This window comes from Antechinus flavipes, chromosome 1, assembly GCF_016432865.1.
Source record: "Antechinus flavipes isolate AdamAnt ecotype Samford, QLD, Australia chromosome 1, AdamAnt_v2, whole genome shotgun sequence".
NCBI lineage: Eukaryota > Metazoa > Chordata > Mammalia > Dasyuromorphia > Dasyuridae > Antechinus > Antechinus flavipes.
Window position 1 is genome coordinate 361,551,382 of NC_067398.1, and position 12,060 is coordinate 361,563,441.

Sequence of the window (12,060 nt, forward strand, 5' to 3'; positions counted from 1 at the left end):
GTGTGCACGCCAATTTACCCCTGGCCGCCCCCCCTCCCCCTCTCCGCAAAGGCAGGTGGGAATTAATAGTGAATTAGGAATAACAACAACCCCCCAGACCACTAGGTCTCTGACATTCACTCCTTCCAGAGAAAGACTTTATCATCTTCTTTTTGGGGATGTGGGTGGGGTGGGAGTGGTGAAACTGCAGGGAAGCCTTTTAGGTTATTAGAACAACTAGGTTAACTAGGACATACGAGGTGACTTTAAGTCCCCTTTCTACACCCCCCTACCACCACCCAATTCATTACCAGATACGAAAGTTTAACCAGCTACTGCCGTATCCAATTCTTGCCGAATCTGAATCGAGGGTGGAAGCTGGAAGGGACGCTGAAAGCTTTATTTAAAAGGTTCTGCGGGTTTCACACTAGCCTGGGTCCGCACTGTGGGGAAGGGTTTCGTTGGTTGCCGCTGTACTCTACAGGTTGCGGGGAAAGCCACCCACGTCCTGCAGCAGCCCCCGAGCTGTGTCAGAAATTATCAAGGGAAAGGGAAGGCAGAGGCTGCAATCTCTCTATCTCCCCTGTGTCCTTTCTGGGGTTTAGGCAGGGATGTGGAGCTAGGAGGTTCTCCTTGCTCACTCTATCCCGGGGTGACCCTGGAGTCAGCCGGAGGGAGGGGGGGGACACTGGGTGGGCTCTCGCTCTCGTGAAACTGGGAGGCTGGCCAGCCAAAGGGTCGCGTTCCCGGAGATGCCGTACAGGTTTCTGTCTTCGCGCTGCTGTGGTTTGGGTGTGTGGAGATCTATGCAATCGTGGCTGTCGAAAGATTTTGTCCTTGGCTATAGGAATAGGTGACTCGGCTGGAGTGCTTGAGATGCCGGCCTTGGGATGCCTCTAGTTGGATTAACTGGGTGTTTATTCCATCTATAGACGGGACTGAAATTCATTTTCTGTTTTCCTAAAGTTTGAGCGGAGTAAATCTGAAATTCCTTGAGGGCTGAAATCTACGGGGAAAGCAGAATGCTGTTTCTGGGTCTGAGCCGTAGTCCTTGCAAGGAGCAGGAAATGAGCCAGGATTTTGGCTCCAGGTCCTCTCCTTTGCCTTGCAGAGCGAATCTTGTACTCGCTGATTCTTTGCACTTGTTGACGAAGTTGCTTAGAGGGCATGCTTTCCTTATTTCGAGAAAAGCGTTTCTGTGCCCCATCTAAACTGTAAATTCCTGTACTTGCATGGGGAGAAGGAGGAATGGGGCGGGGCGGGGGGCTTGGGAAGGGAAGTTCTGCTTTTTCTAACATCTATTGTACAAAAAGGCCTTTGTGAGATAGGATGCGTTCAATACATTTATATTTGACTGGCTAATCAGGGAGTTATCACAACTCCTCTAAATCAAGAGAATCGGCTGAAATAATCCGATTCTTTTCTTTGTCTTGTAAAAATGTCAGAGTCGTTTATGGAGGGAGAGGGAAGAAAGCCAAGTTCGAGTTTCTCTTACTACCTCCTCCTCCCCAACTTCAACTCCTTGTGAAACTTTCATCCAAGTAAATCAGAAAACTTAAATTCTCCAAGGGGCTTATGGAACCCACTAACCTCACCTCATTGGGTATGGTCAAGAAGGAAATCCATATATCATATGCTTGTCCTCCTTCCCTAACAGTCTCTCTCTCTCTCTCTCTCTCTCTCCTCTTTCCAAGGATCCAAACTAGGCAAAATGGCTAAGAAAAGCACCTAGCATTTCCTTTACTCAATGTTTCCCTGGGTAAATTTCTTCAACTGCTTTAACTTTGAGAAAACATGCAACACACACACTAAACTGGATACATGATAATCCATTACAATTTGCAGAAAATATCAAAAATAATCTCATTACTGAGAACATACTCTTAAAATGTCAAAAAGAAGTAAAAAGGAATTATCTATTAAAAAATATTTATAGCAGCATTATTCACAATTCCAAAAACCCAGAAGCAACCTAAATGTCTAACAACTGGAAAATGACTGAATAAATTGTGCTAGGTTAATATAATGGAATTTTGTGATATAATTAATATCAATAATTTTGAAGAATATAAAGAAAGCTGGGAAGACCTTTATGGAATAGTTCAAAGTAGAATCTGAAGAACAGTTCACCCTATACATTCTGGATGAAAGGAATAATGTCTAAGATAGGGATGATATAAACTGTTGAAAGGGACCCCAGTTGTTATGACCTGTTACATCTTGAAGTTCATTTAATGGCAATAGATGTAAACTAAGTTGAATTGGTTTTTTTTTTTTGTTTGAAATTAACTTTGTTATTGAGACATCAATTAAAATAATCCTTTGAATTTGTCTAGAACTTGTGTTATTTTTTCCCCCAAGAGATTTTGTATCTATCACCTGGGTAAGATAGCTATTTTTATTCCCACATTACAGATGAGAAAGATAGGGCACAAAGGGTTAAAGTAACTGCCTGAGATGGCACCAGCTAGTCAGTGGTAGAAACAGATCTAATAACTTAGGTTTCCATCTTTCCAGTCCTATGCTCTTTCCATTATACCATATTATACCATTAGAGATAGCCATTGACATAACTATTACTACCGCTAATAAGCTAATGGTAAAGTTGGCTAATTTCATAAACACCTGATTCAGAGCTAGAAAGGACCACAGAGATCATTGAATCCAACCTTTCAACTTCCTCCCTCCCCCTTTCTCTCCCCCTCTCCTCTCCCCCTCTCCTCTCTCTCTCTTCTCTCTCTCTCTCTCTCTCTCTCTCTCTCTCTCTCTCTCTCTTTCTCTCCCTCCTTCTTCTTCTTCTTCTTTTTCATCTTTTTCTCTCCCCCTTCTCTCTCCCTCCCTTCCTCTATCTATATGTATATATGTCATATATATGTATATTTGTGTTGCACATACATATGTATATATGTGTGTGTGAACTTGAGTTTGCTTACCATCTCTGCTGCTTATTATCTATATGATCTTGGGCAAATCATTTAATCTTCCTAAACCTAAATTTCTTCATCTATAAAATAAGGAGGTTGGGCAATATGAAATCTAAGTTCCCTTATAGCTCTAAAACTGTGATCTGGAAATGAGGGCTGGAGATGGGCTCTGAAAGATGGTTAGGATCTGAGAAGGGAGAGAAGTAGAAAATTATTCCCAGGGTAGCTAGGTGGCGAAATGGATAGAGCACCAGCTTTGAAGTCAGGAGGACCTGAGTTCAAATTTGTCTGACACTTAATGCTTCCTAACTGTGTGATCCTGGGCAAGTCACTTAACCCCAACTGCCTCAGCAAAAAAAAGAAAAAGAAAAGAAAAGAAAATTATTCCCCCTGAAGGAAATGCACTGAGTAAAATGGAGTTGGAAATGAGCAAAAATCCAGAGAATACTTATGAGATGTAAAGGAGAAGAGGTATCTCATCCAGAACTGTCACACAATACTATCTGTGTTGCTAATTTGTCTTCAAACTGTGGCTAGCAAGAAGGAGGTCACTGGCCAAGTTATGGATCCACAGGTCATTTTAGAGAGGAGAGCCCTATGTGAACCCCAAAAATAACTTGTAACTTATATTATTGGCAAAATAATATTACCAGTTACTAAGAAAGTAACCTATTACATGCCATATCTGCTATAATGGCAATGCAGCAGAAGTTCTTAGACTCATTTGACTTTTAGAGCCATAGGAATCAGAGCAATTCTGTAGTATAGTCTGTTCATGTGAGGAAAGAGGAAGAAGAAGAAGAGATTAGAGAGCAGACATTCTGCTGAAATATAGACCAAGAACCTAGGTCTTTTGATTGTCAGTCAAGTTCCATTTCCAATGAACTAGGCTGCTTAGAACAGTTCATAGCTGATGGCCTCCTACAACAGCCTGGCGGTCCTGGTGGACTAACTGATTGTAGTCCATTTGAGGAAAAGCTAAGAGAAGGCAAATCCTGACATTTTAGCCTCTCTCTGTTTTAGTTGGCCCTTTATACCTATCTGTTCAAGTAAAATGATGTTAAGCTGATTTTTTAAAAAGACATGCAGAGCAGCAATAAATATTCAGGGCCATTTGGGCTATGTAATTCTCTTTCTGTCTTCAGCAGCATAATAGGTTTAAGATAACTGCCTCTAAAATTAGCCACCCTTTTATTTTTTTTCTTGAGAAACGTGTCTCAATAAATCTTTTCTTGAGAAGGTGAATGTCATATCAAGTCAAGCTGGTGAGTTTTCCTTCACCTGGGCCATCAACAGACTAGGATTAGGAAGACAATTTTTAAAAAATCTCCTGTGTTTAAGATCAGGAGATCATATTATACCTCATTTAAATTAAGTAATGTCAGGAAAAAGGAGGTGCTTTAAAAAATTCAGATGATCATAGAGATAAAGGTGGTCCTCACTAGGATCTTTGTTGGTATTTACACTAATTACACAGGTGTATAATTGTACACCACTGTTTGTTTGTTCAGTCCTCACTCAGTCACCCAATAGTACAGGTTGGGCCAGTGAGATAGCTGTACAGTTTATTTTCTTTTAGCTGGGAACTGCAGGGATGAATAGAGGGAGGGGAATCTGGGGTTGAGAGATTTCTGCCAAAAGCAATTTGGAGTCTCCTTCATATTAGTCAGAGATTGTGTTTTTCCTTTCTGAAACTGCTTGCCTCATACTAACTTCCATGGAGTTGTATACATCTGTATATGTGCATTTTCAGGTTTTTTTTTTTTCCTTGATTTTTTTTAGCTTTCTCATGGCGTGGCAGAAGTGAGAAAAATATAAAGGAAAAGGAAAGAATAACAAAAATAAAAGAGCTTTACAGTAATCCTGCAATATTATTGTCCCCACTTTACCGATGAGGAAACTCAAATATAGAGAAATAAGGCAACTTGCCCAGGACTCTATGGCCAGTAAAGTGTCTGAGGGCGGATTCAAATTTAATTCTTGTAGGATACTATTTGATAAAAAAAAAATACTATTGCCAAGTTATTTAGGCCTAATTTAACTAATAATAAACAAATAATTAAAAGGAGCATTCATTTTTAGTGGATGGATGCTTTATTCCTAAACTAGATTATAAAATGAATTTTGCTTTTCTCCATTGTAGAATTTCATCTGCAATCCTTTTTTAATTGCCCCTTTCTCTTTTTTCTGAAGTCTTGCTCTTTATCCCTTTCCTAATGTTCTCCTATAGTTCATAAAAAAGAAAACATGCTTCACTTATCATGTAATTATATATATCTCCCAAATCTAGATCTCTAGCCCTGATTTTGCTCCAGAGCTCCAAATCTACATCTCCACAGAATACTTCCAACAGGATATTCTACCAGCTTCTAAAATTCAATATGCCACAAGCTAAGCTTATTATCATTCCCCTTAAACCTGCTCCACTTGAATTTAATTTTTTTGTTCTATGGCACCACCACTCACTCATTTAGCCCATATTTGAAACTTTGGTATTAAAAGATCATAAAATTTAAGGCTGAATGGGACCTTACCAGCTCCAGTCTTCCTTTCTATGCTCAATTCATTTTATTTTCCTGAATGTATTTTAGGTTCAAGTCAAACTAACCTATTTGTTGTTCCCAAATTTGAAATTGCATCTCTCATTTCTCAACCCTTGTCCAGGCTGCCTTATTTACATCTTCCAAAACTGTTGAATGAACTCCTTCCTCAGCTCTATCTTTTAGACACTTTAGTTTCATTCAAGGCTCAACTTATGAGTCACCTCTTATGGAATCCCCCTACATCTTAGTGTTTTTTCCCATCTCAAATTATTGAGTATATGTGTGTATTTACATATTTTATCTCTCCAGTAGAAAATTAAGCAGATCAGGAATTATTTTGCTTGTCTTCTTATTCCTGAAACCTGACTAGTACTTTTTGTGCTTAATAATAATTATTAAATTAATTATGTTAATAATTAAATAAAATAAACTTAAATTAATAAATGCTTATGAGAATGAACTCATTAAGCTCATTTTCAAATGTGAAAATTTATACACTGAGAATTTATATGATTCTAAAAGATTACACAGATGATGGGGCCAGGATTCAAACCTATGTTTGACTATGTCTCCAAATGTCTCCACTGCACTGTGCCTTCATTGCACAAGAGGAAAAGGGTTGATCAATTGGTTGCTGCCTCAAAAAAAAATTTTTTTTTAAACAACCTTTCAAATCTGTCTCCTACTCTCTATTCATCCCTTCTTCTTTGAACTCTAGTTCATTACCATGGACTTAGACTATTGCAGCAGTCTTCTAACCAAGTTTTCCATCTTCAATCTCTCTTTTCCAACCCTTCCTTGATAGCACTGCCAAATCAATCTTCCTTTTGCATAGGCCTGGTCATCACTTCTCACTTCTTCACCCACAGAATGAGTCGATCTTTTGTCCTTTAAAGGCCTTCCACAATGTAGTGCTACCCTAACTTTTCAGCCATGTATTTGACAATCCAGTTAAATCGCATTTTCCCATCTCTGATTTTTCTCACACTGTCTTTGTGGGAACCTGTAATGTCTTCCTTCCTTCCATCTCTTTACCTATAAAATCTTACTTATACTTAATGGACCCCTCAAATCCTACTTTCACCATGAAGACTTCCTTGATTCTTATTTTCTTCTGACTTCATATGACACGTAGTTTTAACATTTTTTTCCCAACAGAATCTCTACTTTATATTGAAGGAAAACAAACAAAAAGTTTTTTAGAAGAACAACACTGGTTTTTAGGAGAAAAAGAGTGATTAGTATGGTCATCTTGTAAGTTTAGGGTTCTTAATCTGGAATCTGTGAACTTTTAAAATATGTACTTTGATGCCTATATTTCAGTATAATTTGTTTCCTTTGTAATCCTGTATATTTTATTTAAGCATTTATGAATTTTATTCTGATGAGTGGATGCCCATCAAAAGGGGAGTGACTGAATAAGTTATGGATATGAATGCAATGGAATATTATTGTTTTATAAGAAATGATCAGCAGGATGATTTCAGAAAGGTCTGGAGGGACTTACATGAATTGACACTAAGTGAAGTGAATAGAACCAAGAAAACAAGATTATGTGATGACCAACTCTGATGGACGGGCTCTTTTCAACAATGAGGTGATTCAGGCCAGTTCCAATAGACTTGTGATGGAGAGAGCCATCTGCATCCAGAAATAGAACAATGGGGACTGAATATAGATCACAACATAGGATTTTAGCCTTTTTCGATATTGTTTGCTTGCTTTTTTTCCCTTTCTCATCTTTTTCCTTTTTGATCTGATTTTTCTTATGCAGTATGATAAATGTAGAAATATGTTTAGAAGAATTGCATACATCTAACCTATATTAGATTACTTACTGTCTAAAGAAGAGGGTGGAAGGAAGAGAAGGAGGGAGAAAAATTTGGAACATAAGGTTTTGCAAGGGTGAATGTTGAAAACTATCTTTGCATGTACTTTGAAAATAAAAATCTATTATTAAAAAAAATTATTCTGAGAATCAAACTGCCAAAGGGGCCTATGATGCAAAAAAAGATAATTATGCTTGCTTTTGGAGGTGCTACCTGAGGATTTTGAAGGAAACTAGAATTCTATATGGCAGAAGTGAGGAGGGGCACATTCTGAGTATGGACAACAGACTTCAAATGCCAAAGATAAGAAAGATTGCGGTGTCCTCGACAGAAAAAGAGAGTTTAGGAAAAAGGAGACTGTAAACTCAATGAAGACAATGGCTGTAGCTATTAATAAAGTTTTGTCTCCTTCAACCTCTTGTACAGTGTTCTTCAGTCTAATATGTATCTGTGGAATTAAATTGGGACAAATTTCATCCTTTCCAAGATACATTCTTCTCATTTATTTATGACCAAGTTTTGGGTTTTTCCTATGAAACAATGCTGGGGCTTCTTTCTCTAGGTGTTGAAGATATTGGCCCTCTCTGATCTCCTTCCGTACAAAGTAATCTCTCCCTCTTCATATTTTCCCAAAGCACTTAGTTTTGAACTCTTCTTTTTAGTCCCTCTTTTCTCTCTGGAAGTTTTTATCTTTTTGTTTTCCTTCTCACTCCAATTTTTGTCACTTAGAGTAAATTTTGAGAAATTGTCTTAAAAAAATTCTGTATCTCTAAAACATACCTCTTAATGATGTTTGTTGAAAAAAATAAAATTATATTCACTGATCAGGGCATTTGTCTGCTTAGAATCCCATTTCCGTCCCATTTCATTAGAGAGTGATGATCTTCCTTTGCTAAAGATTAATTTGTCCCTTTTATTTCAACACATCAGTCACTTCCCAAGAAATGCATCCTTTCCAATAGCATCTTCCCATAAAAAAGTTAAGCAAGATGATCTAATGTAGATTAGGTTCACAATTCACATCTCTTTCTACTTTTATATTTAACCATTCTTTTCAACAGAAGAGATGTGTGCTAAATTTAACTTTAGTATTTTGAAACCAACATTGTCCTTTAAGTTTAACATGAGTTTTGTTAGAATCATATAATGCAGCATTTGAAGCCAGAAGAGAGGTTAAAGATCATCTAGTCCAGATTTTACAGATTAGGGAAATCATTTTACAGATAAGGCCCAGAGAGATTGTGTCCATCATCACACATGACTGAAACAGGATTTGAACCCAGCTCTTCCTAATGATCTATGATCAGTGATCCACCTCCTGTATCTCCCTGTCCTTGATGCCTTTTATTGTCCTCTTAATTTACACGTTTACACTCATGTGCATATTGTTCTTTTGGTTCTGCCTTCTTCACTCTGTAATGAATCACACAGTTTTTTTCCCCCAGATTTGTTTGAATTCCTCATATTTATCATCCTTTAGGCATAGTAATATTCTATTATATCCATATACAATAATTCATTTAGCTACTGGTCAGTCAATGGGACATTATTTATTATTATTATTATTATTATTAATAGCCCTGTGGTGAATATTTGGGTAAATGTGAGACCTTGGAAGAATACTTAAAGAATTTATGTCTTCAGAATAGATGTTAGTTCTATTGATGTATCAAAATTTTTCCTCACCTTAGAAAATATCCCTGTGGCCAAAAACAATTTGACACTGTGCTCTGCCTTCTAGTGAGGGGCTCCCTGGACCTTCATTTGTCTGGTCTTAGGATGACAAGCACACAATCTGTCAAGGGGCAAGTAATCAAAGATAGACTGGACATTCCAGAGCATGGCCTTCAAGAAACCAGGGTCACCTACAAGTCATCATGAGGTATTAGAGTTGGAAGAATATTGAGATTTTACCTTGAAAATCTTTTTTGACAGCCTTTATGTAGTTGACATTGACCTAGGCAAGTTAAATGCAAATCAGATCCAAAAATAAATAAGACTTCTCTAAACAATTTCCTTTAAGACAATTCTGATGTAGATGCTCATGGGAACACTGGTTTTTAACACTGGAATAGGCCTTAGAGATCATTGAGTCCAAGCCCTTCTTTTGGTAATTGAAGAATTTGTAAAATAGGTAAAGTGACTTCCCCAAAGTCACATTAGTAAACAACTGAGTCAGGATGCTAACCAGATTCTCTGACTTTGAGTTTCTCTTCTCTGTCTCTGTCTCTGTCTCTGTCACTCTGCTCTCTTTTTTTCTCTATATATCTCTCTTTGTGTCTCTGTCTCTCTGTCTCTTTCTCTCTGTGTCTCTCTAGCTGTCTCTCTCTTCTTTCGATCTGTCTCTTTCTTTCTCTGTCTCTCTCCTCTCTTTCTCTATCAATGTCTCCCTCCCTTTCTCTCTGTCTCTGTTCATCTCTGTCTTTGTCTCTGTCTCTCTCTGTGTGTCTCTTTCTTTATATGTGTGTGTTTCTCTCTCTTTCCTCTCTATCTATTGCTCTGCCTCTCTTTTGTTTCTAGGGTTTCTTTCTCTGTGTCTCTGTCTCTCTCCTCTCTCTCTCTCTGACTCTTTTGTCTCTCTTTTGTCTCTATCTGTCTCCTTTCTCTATCTCTTTCTAACTCTCTTTGTCTCTATATTTCTCTGTCTCTGTGAAAGTTTCTCTCTTTGTCTTTCTCTGTGTGTGTGTCTCTGTCTCTCTGTGTGTGTCTTTCCCCTTTCCATCTCCCTCTTTTCTTTCTCTCCTTCCTACCTCACTCTCATTTTTTTCTCTCCCTTTCTTCACTCCTTCTCTTTCTTGCTCAAGTTATTGCTTTGTAAGATAATTTGGATAGACTAGGATCTCTTGATTGCTCTGGCAAGCTTTTGTCAACCAGTTCCAAGATGATGGTCCTGATAGGATTACTTCTGAAGTAAGTGGTGTTGATATTGACTGATTTGTCCAGGTTTTTGATGAATTGATAGGAGAAAATTTTGGAAAGATGATGTTATTAGGTTTTCTATGGAGATTTTGCCCTTCCAGCTCTACCCTCCACCACATCCTAGGGCCTGAAGCTATAGAACAAAGCAAAGCTTTGAATCTAGCCCAGAAAAAGCTCTAGTTAGCCAGACCCCAATTAAACAAAGATTGGTGATAAATGGGAGGAATAGGGTGGTGGGTCAAGGAAGTTACTTGGAAATAAGCATTTAAACTTTGAAGAAAGAAGACCATGTCATGGAAAGTTCATTTTAAGGAATTTACCTAAATTTGTAGTTATCCTGAGATCTGTACAGAGTTGCAGCTTGCTAAAATGACCATTTTTCACTCCTCAAATGTTATACTTCTTTAAATGAAATATTTGTAATGTGCTTAGCATAGTGCCTGATACATAGTAAGCATTATATAAATGTTAGCTATGGGGTCTTTAAAACAACAACAGCAGCAGCATTACAGAATATCAGTTTTTAAAAAGAAACTTCAGAAACTGTCAGATTGTATGTGAACAAGAATCCCTTTCACCACATCTCTAACAGAGTGTCTATCTGGCCTTTATTTGAGATATTGAGGGGAGAAACCACTTTCTACCTCCTCAGACAACTCAATTCTGGACTTTTGGACAGCTTTGATTGCTAAAAGAGAAAGCTAGGTGGTGGTGTGAATAAAATCAGAGCCTGGAGTCAGGAAATCAGTTCAGACACTTACTAGTAGTATGACCCAGAGCAAGTCACTTAACCCCGTTTGCCTCAGTTTCCTGATCTGTAAATGAGCTGGAGAAGGAAAAGGGAAACAACCCCAGTATTTTTTGCCAAGAAAACCCCAAATGGAGTCATGAAGACTTGGACAGGACTGAAATGCTTAGTAGCAACAGTAACAATTGCCAAAAGAAGGGGAGAGAACACTGGATTTGGAGTCATAAAACCTGGGTCAATGGGAAAATCACTTGAGATCTTTAAGTCTCAGTTTCCTCTATAAAATAAAGGAGTTAAAATATGGTGTGGTAGAAAGAATGCTGACGCTGGAATCAGAGATTCTAGTTCAAATTCCATTTCTCTACTTCCCTCTCCCACACTATCTGTGTAGCTTTGAATGAATTGTTGCCTCCCTTGATCTCAATAAAATGAGAAGTTTGGATTAGGAGCCTCTGAGTATCCTTGTAGCTCTGCCTCTGTGATCCTATCACTTCTTAGACCCCTTCCCACCTCTAAATCTATTGACATAAGCCTAAATCTGCTTCTTTGAAACGTCTTTCCATTGTTCTTCAGGCTTCCTTCTTGGATCAAGTTTCTCTTTTAAATGGCAGCCTTTAAAATGTGTGAAGACAGCTAGCATATTTCTCACCCAGCCACCCTAGTCTTCTTTGCTCCAGGGAAATTATTCCCAGAACCTTCAGTTGATCCTCATATGACAAGGCACAGTCTTGGGGCTTTTCTCCATCCTGATTCCCCTCTTCTCCAGCTTGTTAGTGTCCACTTTCAATGATGTGCTTAAATGTGGTCTCCTTAAATGTGATCCAATTCTGTGGTCTTTCAATCATATCTGCCTCTTCTTCATGATCCAATTGGGGTTTTCTCGGCAAAGACACTGAAGTGCTTTGCCATTTTCTTCTCAGTTCATTTTACAGATCAGGAAACTAAGGCAAATGGAGTCAAATAGCTTGCTTAGGGTCACATAGTAAGTAACTGAGACCAGATTTGAATTCAGGAAGATAAATCTTGACTCCAGGCTTGGTGTTCTATCCATTGTGCTACCTAGCTGCCCAATTTTGGATCCCTCCAACTATATTATCATCTCCCCCACATCTTGAGAT

General features: G+C 38.2%; 1 protein-coding gene across 4 annotated transcripts in view; it reads left to right on the forward strand.

The window, feature by feature from the left end:
• Positions 1 to 12,060, forward strand: part of ZBTB7C (zinc finger and BTB domain containing 7C) — a 552,014-nt gene that overhangs the window by 387,542 nt on the left and 152,412 nt on the right. The gene's annotated exons all lie outside the window — the stretch shown is intronic.